Source organism: Scylla paramamosain, chromosome 3 (genome assembly GCF_035594125.1).
Source record: "Scylla paramamosain isolate STU-SP2022 chromosome 3, ASM3559412v1, whole genome shotgun sequence".
NCBI lineage: Eukaryota > Metazoa > Arthropoda > Malacostraca > Decapoda > Portunidae > Scylla > Scylla paramamosain.
Window position 1 is genome coordinate 37075522 of NC_087153.1, and position 10000 is coordinate 37085521.

The 10000-nt window shown below is 39.8% G+C and overlaps 1 long non-coding RNA gene and 1 pseudogene across 2 annotated transcripts in view; both read right to left on the reverse strand.

The window, feature by feature from the left end:
• Positions 1–10000, reverse strand: part of LOC135094835 (uncharacterized) — a 162285-nt gene that overhangs the window by 90339 nt on the left and 61946 nt on the right. The gene's annotated exons all lie outside the window — the stretch shown is intronic.
• LOC135096834 (5S ribosomal RNA) lies at positions 3622–3740 on the reverse strand (annotated as a pseudogene).

Consider the following 10000-nt stretch of genomic DNA (forward strand, 5'->3'; position numbering starts at 1 on the left):
AGCACCACAACCAAAACTAACAACAAAACCCCTACTACCACCACCACCACCACCAACCCACAAATAGAATACAGTACCAGCCAAAACCGTCCCAAACAAGAGGTCGTCAAGGCGATCCAGCACACCTCGCCACATCAACAAATGACTAGCGCAGCAGGGGAAGCGGGGACCTGATGGAACGGCTGATGGCATGATAACTGAGCACTTCGCCTTCCTGAAGAGACCTGGGCGTGGGAGGCGAGGGAGGAACGGACAACAGGGATGAAGAAGTGGGAGAAATAGAGTGTTATACGTAGAACCACCCAAGAGAAATGTGAGGTATGAAAGGAACAGCAAAGAAAGGGTTGGAAAGAGGGGGAGATATGGAGGGAATGGAAGATGTATGGAAGAAACAGAAAGGTAATGAAGGAAAGTCTGGAAGAAATAAAAGGGGAGGTGTGAAAGGAACAAACAGGGAGATACAGAAGGAAGAAGAATATAGAGGTTTGGGAGAAAGAAAAGGGGAGGTATGAAAGAAGGAAGAAAGGGAAGTGGAGAACGAACAAGAATGGAGATCTGGAAGAAACAAGAAGGGAGGTACGAAAGGAAAATAGAAGTATGGAAGGGAGAAAAAAATAGTGGAAGGGAGAAGACAAGGTAAAAATAATTGGAAGGAAGAAAGTAAGAAATAATGGAAGAAAAAGGGGAGATGTAAAAAGACCAGAAAATTTTTATCTTGTTTGCATATTCACCTTTAAATAATACGCGATTGAGGATAGATAGCATAGATAGATATATATAACTCTCTCCATCTCTCTCTCTCTCTCTCTCTCTCTCTCTCTCTCTCTCTCTCTCTCTCTCTCTCTCTCTCTCTCTCTCATCCGTCCTTGACTTTACACGTGACTCGCCTAGCTTCCCGTGACCTGCCCTCGGCTCCCCTCGACTCCCCTCCTAATAAGCTTCAGTCCTCATAGCCAGGATCGGAATAGTGGTCAAATAATTAATTAAGTTAGGAGAAAAATACGACGCAATTAATCCACGGAGAGCTGCAGTTACGGAGGGAGAGAGAGAGAGAGAGAGAGAGAGAGAGAGAGAGAGAGAGAGAGAGAGAGAGAGAGAGAGAGAGAGAGAGAGAGAGAGAGAGAGAGAGAGAGAGAGAGTGAGTTATATATATACCCAGGCCACAACATACCTTGCGGTCCTCACGAGGTAACCTGACCTACGACTACTAAGGTGATAGTAAAAGAAAAGGACAGCAAAGCAGAAGGCTCTCTCCCCACCGTCCACTCCCTCCGGCATAAGTCGTACAAGAAACAAGTCGGAAATAAATAACTTACGGAATTAGAGAAGTAAAAAAAAAGTATATATATATATATATATATATATATATATATATATATATATATATATATATATATATATATATATATATATATATATATATATATATATATATATATATATGTATATATATATATATATATATATATATATATATATATATATATATGTATATATATATATATATATATATATATATATATATATATATATATATATATATATATATATATATATATATATATATATATATATATATATATATATATATATATATATATTATAGGAAAGAATTAAAATATATTAAATAAGTCGCCCCATTTCCTGGAGGCAAGAAAGTTAATCTCTAACAAACAAACGCTGTTAGCCGCGGATTGGGGGAAAAATATTTATCAAGACGGGGCTTAAAATTCTACGGTGTTGCAGTCTACCACGTCTCGAGGAAGCCCATTCCATATATTAACTACACGATGGAAAAAAATATATATTTTTTGATTCATGAGAGTTGAAGGATTTCCCAACAATTTTGCAACCGTTTCCTCGCGTGTAATTTGAAAAAAATTTCGAGAAACATTTACTTCAGTCCATGTTATCAATGCCTTTGGTGACCTTAAACATTTGTATTAAGTCGCCTCTTAGTCTTCTTTGTGTTAATGGGAATATATTTAATTCTTTAAGACGCTCTGCGTATGATTTGCTTCCTAGGCTTGGTATCATTTTTGTTAATTTACGCTGAACTCGTTTTAATTTATCTGTGTCTTTCTGGTAACAGAGGCACCATGCCCGAGCCCAGCACTCCAAAAGGTGACGGACTAGAGAGTTACACGAAGTGAAGGCTGCATGTTTAGATTTATATTCAAAGGATTATGCCAATTATTTACTTTTGCCTTCTTTACGACTTCTGAACATTGTTGGCTAGGCTTTATGCAACTCGATATTGTTACTCCTAAATCAATTTCGCTGCCTACACTTTTATGTTGGTTACCATTTAAAATATGCTTTGCTTTCTCGTTTCGATACCCTATGTGAAGCAATTTACAGTTATCTGCATTGAAACTGATTTGCCAGGTTTGCCCCCACTCTGACAACTTGTCTATATTATTTTTACGTTTTCATTACTTGTTCGTTACAGACTAGGGAATTCGCTATTTTGGTGTCATCAGCAAACTTCGATATCATACTGGTAACACCCTCATCTATGTCGTTTATAAAAAACACGGAAGAGAACAAGTCCCTCATCCCTGTGGCACCCCGCTGGTTACGTTAGTACACTTGGATGCTTTTCCATTTATTACTACTCTCTGTTTACGGTTGTTTAGCCAGTTTTCTACCCGCCTCAACACGTCGCCTTGGATACCATGTGATTTTGATTTAATCAGTAAACGTTTGTAGTATTTTGCATACGACTGAGGTTAAGCTAATTGGCCGGTAATTTCAAGATAAATATTTTCTGTCTTTTTAAAAATCGGAGTTACGTTAGCGAGCTTCCACTAATAAGGCATTGTACCGGTCTGCAGGGATTTATTGAACAAAAAGGTCAGTGGTTTAACTAATTCAGATTTCATTTCCTGTAAGATGCGGGGTGAGATCGTGTCAGGCACGGGTGACTTGCTTATTATCGATACATTTTGACATGTCTCTGTTATGATGATACTATTGAGGGCATTGCTGTTACTTAATTGGATTGCTGACACCGTAGGGATGTCGCTGAGGTCTTCTGCTGTTAAAACTGACGCAAAGAAAGTGTTAAGAATGCTACGAATTTCCTCCTCATCGTAGGTGAAGTTTCCATTTTCGTCGATAATTAGTCCAGTAGTTGAGCTCTTTTGCCTGATAAAGCTATTAATTTTCTTTGGGTTCGTCTTACTTTGGCTTGCAACGTGTAATTCGGTGGACCTTTCGCTATGTTTGATTAACCTCTTTGCACAAAGAAAAATAGTGGCGGACACTGGGCCTTACCTGCAGCGCTTGACCAGAGGGAGACCCCCGGGTCCCTCTATAGTTTCAACTCTTCTCTTTGCTTTATTTCGATACTTAAGGTTTGGCCGAAGCCGGATTTGGGGATCATGGGTTTGCACCCTTCAGCTACACGCCGCGGCAGGTGCCAGGCCGCCACCCCGAGAGGCGGGACACGACCCCCGACTAACACCCGGTACCCATTCACTGCTGGGTGGACAGGGGCGCGGGTGGGAGGAGAAAGCCCATCCTTCTCCGCTCCGCCCGGGGATCGAACCCGGAATCTCTCGGCTGTGAACCGAGCGTGCTAACCACTGCACTACGGAGTACCCATAAAAGCTGGAATGCCAACAACATCCAGTGTTCCCAGTCGGTCACCCATCCAAGTACTAACCGGATCCAACGTTGCTTAACTTTGCTGATCAGACGAGAAGCGGCGTATTCAACTTAGTGTGGTCGTTGGTGAGAGAGAGAGAGAGAGAGAGAGAGAGAGAGAGAGAGAGAGAGAGAGAGAGAGAGAGAGAGAGAGAGAGAGAGAGAGAGAGAGAGAGACCAGAAAATCACAGACAAGAACATAAAGCCATCACGATAGTTAACACGTGTAAAATAAATAAATAAATAAATAAATAAAGACTGAGCCAGGAAACAAGAAAAAAAAATTATATATATATATATATATATATATATATATATATATATATATATATATATATATATATATATATATATATATATATATATATATATATATATATATATATATATATATATATATATATATATATATATATATATATATTACGAAGACGCAATAACCGGGATACATAGTGACCGAAAGATGAATGAGTGTCACACGGAAGGCGCCACTCGCCCTCCACTGAACGGCCAGGCAAACCAATTCCTGGGCCACCATTGCCAGGCCGGGACACGAGCGGCGCGGGAGCACATTACTCAGAGTGGTGCATTGCGATGGATGGCATGCACGTTCCCGGACGCTCAGACTGACAGGTGGTGGAGCAGCATGAGACACTCGCACGCACTGAGAGAGAGAGAGAGAGAGAGAGAGAGAGAGAGAGAGAGAGAGAGAGAGAGAGAGAGAGAGAGAGAGAGAGAGAGAGAGAGAGACCAAAACATACTAAACACTTACAAGGACAGATACAACACAAAGGAATAACAAATAGCAGGAGAATTGTTGCCCCTTGCTAGCCGGCCCGTGATAAATCTAAGGTAGAAGACGTAGAATAGTAAAAGCGAATGTTGCTTATTATATATGCATACCTCACCATACTGAGAAAACACCGCTGGCCAGACACAGGTATATAAATCATTCACCTTCGACCCAAGTGACCCTGACGAGGAAAACGGAGAGTAGCGAGACGGAAAAGGGCAGGCGGGCGGCTGGAAGAGGCGACTGCTACTGCCTATGACTCGTCCACATCCCTCGCTCACTTGTAGGGGCGTGTGTGGTGCTTGGAAGAGAAATAGAACAAAGGGAGAAGAATCATTGGAAAGAGAAGGCAAGTTAGAAATGAGAATTGAGTGTTAAGGACTAACGGAAGGGATGCTGACCTACAGACAAGATGAGAGCACGCCAGGTGATGCTGAGAAGGTCGAGAGGCGTAGGCTGTGAGAGGATCTGAACGTCTCTCTCTCTCTCTCTCTCTCTCTCTCTCTCTCTCTCTCTCTCTCTCTCTCTCTCTCTCTCTCTCTCTCTCTCTCTCTCTCTCTCTCTCTCTCTCTCTCTCTCTCTCTCTCTCTCTCTCTCAAGAACATAAAATAAGGGAAGTTGCAATGAGCCATTAGGTCTACACGTGCAAGTGAATTTAAATTCATCAGTATTTATTGGGAGTGGATTGAAGGGAATTTTAAGGGATTTGTTGTTGTTGTTGTTGTTGTTGTTGTTGTTGTTGTTGTTGTTGTTGTTGCTGTTTTATTAATGTTATCATCATCATCATCGCTACTTCTACTACTACTGCTACCACCACCACCACCACCACTATCAATACTAATGCTACCACTACCACCACTACCACCACTATTACGATTTACTACTAAAACTAATGCATTTTATATCTGACCTCATATTTAATGCAGTGCCTCTACAAATCAAAGTGGTTGTAAAATATTCGTGTCTCTTCAGGAATTGAGATAAGAGTTATACATGATGGAAATTACTAAGTGAATTATTTACTGATTTTTACTGCAGTGGCCCCTCCTTCACAAGAAACACTGCCTCTAAGATTTTCCTGAGAGAAGCACTGCAGGTAACTTTGAGAAGGATACCCACAGTGACTCCCTTGAGAAGAAATACCTAACCAAACCTAACAGTATAATATAACCTTATCTTACCTAACCTAACGTAACTTAACCTAATCAAACCTAACCACGGGGAATCGCTTGAGGAAAAGTACCTAACCTAATCTAACATAACATAACAGCCTGACATAACTTAAACTAACCTAACCACAAGAACGCTCTCTAGAAAGGTATCTAATCTAATCTAACTTAACCTAACCACGGAAACTAGCTTGAGAAAACAACGTATTCGTCACAACGCAACACAACACAATACAACAGTGAGCTTCCTGGATCCCACCAATGCTATGTCACCCAATTTACACCTGCGAAGTTTTCAAGCGCTTTACACATTCGCGACAGTAAAAATAAAATATATAAAAAAAATAAAAACTTGAAAAACACGTCGATCTATATAGGTATTCAATATTCTTCCTTAAAAATCTTCCTGTCGAGATTTTCAGCACAATTAAGAGTAAGTCAATTTCCCATCTCTGCCAATTAATGTACATTCCTTCATAGATGCTCATTTTTTTTTTTTTTATATAGCAGTATTTAATTGCTTTTTCTCGAAAGGTAATAGAAAAAGGGTTCCAGTCGGAGGGGCTAATCTAGTTACGGAAGTGCCTCGCTACTGCACTCTTGACTTGTTACATTCGGACTTCAAAGACATGCTTTCTACCTATGCATACACATAACCTCATCTCCTTCGCTTTTATCCCTCAGTAAAATGCAGCTGTCTTATATCATTCCCTTAGTAACCTGAAAGCTCTCTCTCTCTCTCTTCAATATGAGGCGCCTTCCACCCTCCTCTGAAACATTCACCTATCTTTTTTATTTTTTTATTTTTTTTTTATTTAAAGCCAAGCCTCATTCGTTCTCCGTTCGGCCTCAGTCTTCACGTCCCCAAATTTATGTTAGAAGCTTCGCTCAATCCCACGTCCCTCGAGCCATCCTCCGCAAGTACCTGAGAACTTTGAGCATCGGGGAGAGAGTTTAGAGGACGGAATAGTAATGCGCCTCTGCTCTCTCCAGATGGCTCTTAAAAGTAATACTGACGACTCAACCTAAACTCGCCAGGAGAAAGAGAGGAAGACCTGAGAGAAGGTTTATGGATGCAGTGAAGGAAGACACGGATTTGGTGGGTGTAATTGAGGAAGGTGGAGAAAAGAGCGCGTTTGAGGAGGATGACTGGCTGTGGCAATCCCTGACGGTCACCCGAGAGAAGATTGATCACGTAACCTTCCAAGAATCTTCCACCTTGACGCTTTAAATGGTGATTGACATTCTTGGCTGTTAGTACATTTTGACTATGTAATCCTGCCCCGCCTAGGTGTGTCGCCTGTTGTTCGTCTGGACACAGTGTTAATGGCTTTGCTATCAGACTGTAAATAGCGGTGATGATAGTGAGAAAGATGCCATTCCCCTCGTGTTTGCTATCCCAGTACACAGTCATTATATCTCTCGAATACTCCTAGAGGCTTTGTCGTTTTCATCCATCCAAGAAGCTGTAATGATAGTGAGAGACTGTACTCGTCTTTGATTGGTTACTTTACCCGCACTCTACCTCTCCAACCTGCCAATCCTCAACACAAAGACACTGAAATATCTAAACGAAAGATAAAGTCAAAGAAGTTATCGCCTGCTTGAGCGCGGAGTTGAGCGCGGAGTCATAATTACCAGAGGAAGCCTAATATTAACACCGAAGTTCTGACACTGACTATATCAAGACAACTTCTGCGAGACTTTGCAGCGACACGCCCGTGCCTCGCATTACCTCCGCTTCACGCGCCTCCTGCCTCGTCCCGTATTCTGAAACGCTTTGCTCTCTGCGACTATTTTTCAAAGGCCACACAGAAGATCTGCCGGGATCTCATGACAAAAAAAAAAAAAAAAAAAAAAAAAAAAAAAAATTCAATTGATATAGTTTTTATAACATTCTTCTACTATTTCTGATTTAATTGTTTGTAAGCTTAAAAGATAATTTTTTAATCGCAATTTTTTTCAATTTTTCTACAGATCCAAACCTGTACTAAAAAGAGAACAAAATTTCAATTCAAAAAATTTTTATCTAATAATTGGGATATGTTCTTTACTTAAAGAAGAATCATTGTATACGAGCATAGTTGAAATTATTTCGAGATCTTAGGAGTGCAGCATAAATACATATCTGACTTAGAAATAAAATTAACACACTTAAAAAAAAAAACTTTTTTCGATTGATATACATGTTCATATCAATATTCTTCTGCTATTCACTATTTAATTATTCGTAACCTTAGAGGATAATTTTTAATCACAAAAATTTTTCAACATTTTGCACAGGTTTCTATATCAACAGAGCTGTGTTGAAAAAAGAGAAAAATTATCTTTTTTTTCTGATAATTGGGATATGTTCTTTTAAAGAAGAACCATTGTATATAGTTAGAATATTATTTCGAGATCTTAGTAGTGCAGTGTAGATAATAATCATATTTAACTTAAAAAATGAAGACACTTAAAAACACATTTTTTCGATTGAAATATATTTTTTATATTAATATTCTTCTTCTAATATTCATGTTTTAATTATCTGTAACCTTAGAGAAAGTGTTTTAATTATCTGTAACCTTAGAGAAAGAATTTTATCACAAAACTTTTTTTTCAATATTTTAACTATATACAATGGTTCTTCTTTAAGTAAAAAAAAAAAAAAAAACATATCCTTATTACCAAATTAAACTTTTTAATTGATTTTTTTTTTTTACTTTTTAACAGGTCAGGACCTGTGCAAAAATTTTACAATTTTTGCAAAAATTTTCCTTTAAGGTTACAGATAATGACATCAGGAATAGTAGCAGAAGAATACTGATTGAAAAATTATATACCAATCGGAAAAGTGTGTGCCTCTCTTGCTGATAATGTAGAAATCTTTTTAATCTGTCACTACAACCGAAAAACATACCTTTAAAAACCCTTGTCACTTAAACTAGAGGCTTTTGAATGAAGTGAAGGTGCGGCGCCGAAGTGTTCTAGAATATGGTCCCTCGTCTGAATCTTAGCAGTCACTGGCTCCTCGCTACACTGGGGAAATCAGGGCGGTAAGGAACTCCCCCACCGTCATCCGTGCCTCATAAACCTTGACTACTCTTTCGTCCTCCACCATCTGCCCCGTCTGCCACCTAGGGAAGCGCCACGCCGCCGGCAGCACCACCATTACCACCATCGTCACCTCTGTCCCTTCCACCACCGCCAGTGCAAGAGATGGAAAAAATCTTGGCTTTCTCTCTCTCTCTCTCTCTCTCTCTATCTATCTATCTATCTATCTATCTATCTATCTATCTCCGTGTAGCTATCGATAAAAAATTTTCAAGGAATTTGCCTCCAACACTCCCATCTCCTCCATCATTAATCCGGCAGCCCCGCTCCTCCCACCTCAGCCCTCAGTGACTCCTGGTGGCCTGCGTCTGAGCTGCTCATACGTCACTTTATGCTACGGGGTCCATATTTTTTAAACGCTTTTTGCTCACCTAAAGACTATTCTCAAGGGTACAATACGTGATTCAACGTGTTTCCATGGATGTTTTTCCCTACTGACGATGCAGAATCCTTGTTAAACCATCACTAGGATCATGAAAACTCGCTTGAAGACCCCAGTAAATTCCAGTAGAGTGTGTGTAAAGTGGTCCCGTCGTCTGGCCAGAACTGTAGTGACTTTGGCCATCCATAAAGTCAAGTCACAGGATTCCTTCCTTTACTCTTTCTCAACCTTCCCTTTAATTTTCGTTTTAAGTGTGCTTTTCTTTCCTCCTTATGTTGGTGAAGATAATTTCTTTCGTAAAAATAAAGGCGCAAAACTCCCGTAACTGCAAGTAGGCACAGCAGGTCAAGGCTGTCTAGAGGATGAGTAGAGCATAGTTGTAGCAGTAAAGTTTACGTGTTCCGTCACTTTACTTTGGGGTATTCACTTTATGAAAAAAAAAAAAAAAGGAGACGAAGCACTACAACACTATGACGAATATTAGGGAAAAAAAAATAAATAAATAAAATAAAATAATCGGTATAAACCTAATCAATAACGGAAACACTGAAGGGGCAAAAATCACAGGGACCGGAAGATATGAAATAAGAAATGCCAGAAGAGTGACTCGAGTGAACGAAAGAAAACATCAAGAAGCCCAGACAAAAAGACGAAACTCCCAACCTACAACAGAATTAAACTGAACCAAAATGAACGCAGGTACATCCAAACATTTCCAGAGAGGAGACCTACCCGCCGGTCTGAAGGAAGGTGAGGGAGGTGACCTGTGGAATATGAGCGAGTATTAGAGGTAATTGTAGTTAAACACTCTTTATTCATGCTACAGTGAGTGATATGGTTGTCAAGGCACCTCATCTCCTCACCTTCTACACAGACTCGCAATGCATGAGTGAGTCCTGCTAGCTAACG